This window comes from Harpia harpyja, chromosome 22, assembly GCF_026419915.1.
Source record: "Harpia harpyja isolate bHarHar1 chromosome 22, bHarHar1 primary haplotype, whole genome shotgun sequence".
NCBI classification, from domain to species: Eukaryota; Metazoa; Chordata; class Aves; order Accipitriformes; family Accipitridae; genus Harpia; species Harpia harpyja.
The window spans coordinates 8,009,835-8,013,441 of record NC_068961.1 but is presented as its reverse complement, the minus strand read 5'-3'; the positions used below and the strand labels follow the sequence as shown (position 1 = coordinate 8,013,441).

Sequence of the window (3,607 nt, the reverse complement as noted above, 5' to 3'; positions counted from 1 at the left end):
GCCTCCAAAAACCAACTCAAATTATTAACTCACTGTTTTATTCATTAGTTTTTGCTTTTGTAACATGTAAACATGAACATAAAGTAGTCTACCACTTATTTAAGTTTTCCCGGTTTTATCTAGGTTTATGCTAATGAAAATCAGACATTTTCTGAGTAGTTCATTTACCCGATGCAGGGAACTTCAAAACTAGGTTAGAATCAGAATTTATATTGCCATATTTTAGTTTGAAACAGAATGTTTCAAATTCAAACCAAACATTGCTTAAGGGTCTAACATTTTTCTTCTAGAGACACATCTGATAATTACTTGAGTGCCTCTATGGCAGTTATGCTTTGCGCTTTCTCAAAAGCATATAATTACAATGTAAAATGCCATGCTGTACCTTTGGTTCTCTTTTAGAAATTTCATCTAAAATTGAGAATTTCACTGTTTAAATTTTGAAAACAGGCATATTTATTCAAGATAGCACATGGCTTTCTGAACAAAATTCCATTTCTGTGAGTGCAGGGGAATTACCTGGTTTTTCTTCTCACTCTGCAGAATTCTCTTTGTTTCTTCCTGAAGGACTAGATTATTTCTGTGGCATAAAAAGAAGAAACAATGAGCACTGCTACCTACACTAACGTAATACTGAAACCAGAGTTGCAGAGCCCAGTGCACTCAGTGAGGAAGTGGTAGTCATCCACGAGTGAGCGGAGGCGAGAGGAGGCAAGGGCAAGTGCGGTGCGGGCAAAGTGAAGACTTTACCTTTGATATGCAGATTAGTGGTATACAAAATCAAGATGGAAATGCAGGTGCTGTATCACCTCAGCCATTGGGGCAAAATGGGATTCAGGCCAAGTTAAGCAGCCCGCAGCTGATATTGTTTCGTTTTCCCCCAGCCCCTTCCACTTGTTCCCTCGGTTGCACCACCACCCAGTGAACGGTCCTGGCAAAGTCATCAGGCTGAAAACTGATGTAATAGAAAGAGAGGGCTTTTTTCAGGCTCACCAGTTCCTCGGTTTGGGTCACCACACGGCTGCAAAAATAGCTCTCCCAGAAAAATGGAAGAGGTGGTCAGGAATAGAGGATGTATGTGAGCCACGTGCGATGGTGCTGCAGCTGAAGAAACCCACATAAGATGATGACCTCAGAGACGTATTTTTGTCAAGCTGTTTCTTGCCATTGACTCACTACAGAATATAGTAGAGTCACACCACCTGTGTTTCCTCCTGAATCTAGATATCATCTAAAGTTGTTTTATAAGACCACTGTTCTTAAAAAAACAACTGACATTTGCTTATCTACATTTACTTATGAAATTGATTGTTTTACCTAAGAAATAATCTGGTTCATCAAAATTAATAAGAATAGTCAGAAAAGTCACAAAGAAAGTGAAACCTGTCTCTAGTGATTTCTAGCATTCTTTGGACTGCATTCACAGTTGAATCTTAAACTGTAGTCCTTCACAATATGATCCACAAGTTGATTCCAAGTGAAGTTATTTCTTTTGTATTCCTATTTCTTTTGCATTCCTGTAGCGCATTATCTACCTTTTATAACAGAGACATGTCTTTTGTTGTCTTTTTTTCTTGTTTTGGCCTTATGCTTTCAAGTATTTGGGAAGAACCCATCTTCATGCAGTTGAAATGTGACATTCTAATGTCTATTTGTTTTGTTGTAATCTTATTACTGGAATCTCTCAACAGAGCCAAATTTAACCCAAGATCTTGCCAATCTTGACTTATTTTTATCATTCATAGTTCTTTGCTATCTTCCTTTGAAACACATTGCCACAAATATTGGACAGGTCCCCATATGAATTTCTCAACAGTTATTATCAAGGTGCTATTATCTTTTCTGATTTTTGACGTTTTTTCATTCCTTTTTCCATTATTTCACATCTCTGTTTTTCCTGTCTTTAACAATCTCTTTTCTTTCTTCTGTAATTGCATCTCACCATTTATAATATAAAATATGTGAAATTTGTCATGGCTGTTAGTTTGAAGACTAGACCCTGAGCTGCTGTAAAATTCATCCTAACTTACCTGTGTTAGCTTTTGTTCTTCCTCATGACGTATTTAACATTTCTATTTCTCCGTATTTCTCCCTATCTTTCATCTGTTTCACCATGCTGTAATACAAACAGTCTGTTTTGGAGCTCTTGCTACTTTTTGTTGTTTAGTAGCCTACAAAATTACTTACCCTCTGTTCTATCTAATTTTCATTTCTGTAAAACATTCAACAATTTATGGCATATTTCACTCATTCTCACTCACAGCTGTCTTCCCTTCTGCTGTTTTAGATTTATTTCACCTTCTGTAGCAGCATTTCTGTTTATGTCTTGCATATGTGTCTTTAAAAATGTATTGATCCCTAATGATTCAATTTTTTTACTTATTTTGCGGGAATATAAATATTTAGCAGATTTCCTATGCCATTGTCCTTCTCTGACCTTCTCATCCATCTCACATTTATTTTAACAGCTGAACCTTTATTTTTTTTCAAAATCTGTTTGGCAAGAATTCCCTGTGAGTGATTAATGGGTTGCTAAGATTGGTGGTACGTGAGCATAAGGTAAATACAGCAACTGGATTTCCCTAAAAAGGATAGCAAATCAGAAAAGAGTTAGAATTTGTTTCCACTGTGGAGTGAAGGGTGGAACAGAGTCCGTAGTTATCCTCACTCGGGATTTTGGAAGCAGTGAAGTCATGCAAGTACCCAGCTGACAGGGCTTTTTAACTCGGGTGCAGCGATGCCTAGTATAGCAATGCTACTTCTGTGTTGTACCAGGTAAATATATTAACGCTATTGGGCCCTGTAGTAGTGGCCTTAGTGTGGGAATGTTTTTAAGAAAACATCAGTGAAGACCATATGGAAAGAAAAATTCAGCTGAGGAAGAGACATATGCTGACAGAGTACGATATAAGCTATATAAGTCATTATAAAGTCTACTGCTTTAACTGCATCTCACAGCCGAAGGTATCCTTTTCCACTTCTGGCCTCACTGTGCTCTTCCCAGCAATACCGGAGTCACTTCACTGCTAAGCTTTGTCTGGAAAAAGGCCCTGGAGAAAAGCCCTGCAGGGAAGGTGTAAAATATTAGCACAAAATGAAAAGAAACAGCTTCAGGCTTCCTAATCTTTTTTGAGGTTGAGAACAGCCCTGGTTTTGATCCCTGCATCACTAGCTCCAGAAAATGGGCTACTAATAAACATTTCTTCTTCTCTGTGTGATTCCTCGGCCCATGACGTTTCCGTACCGGCTTAAGGAGGCTGGATGATGCCAGAGGGGCAACCAAGCCAGTCTTTTGCGCTGCAGGGGGAAGAACTGTGCGTGCCAGGTCTCCTCCCAAACCCATTCTCAAAAGAAATCAGACAGTTCTAGAGTTTCAGAAATAATTCCTGCCTTGAGTAATGGAAGATTCACAGATCAAATGCTCTATGTCCCAATTCTGTAAGTGCTCTTCACAGTTTATGAGAACTGCTAACTGATAAGCAGAATTCAGCCTTTGTGTAAGACTTTTTGAAGCATCTTCCCCAGGGCTAAGCAGCGCTGGACAGTTTAATCTTCTCGTGCTCATTCCCAGGTCCTTATTAATATGAGAATGAGGCATGCTATGTCA

The 3,607-nt window shown here is 38.6% G+C and overlaps 1 long non-coding RNA gene across 1 annotated transcript; it reads left to right on the top strand.

Annotated features, from left to right (window-relative positions):
- Nucleotides 1-384: 384 nt before the first annotated feature.
- Nucleotides 385-1,548, top strand: LOC128135316 (uncharacterized). Its single transcript, XR_008233047.1, has 2 exons — nt 385-770; nt 885-1,548. It is a non-coding gene; the product is annotated as an uncharacterized LOC128135316 (long non-coding RNA).
- The last annotated feature ends 2,059 nt before the right edge of the window (nt 1,549-3,607 follow it).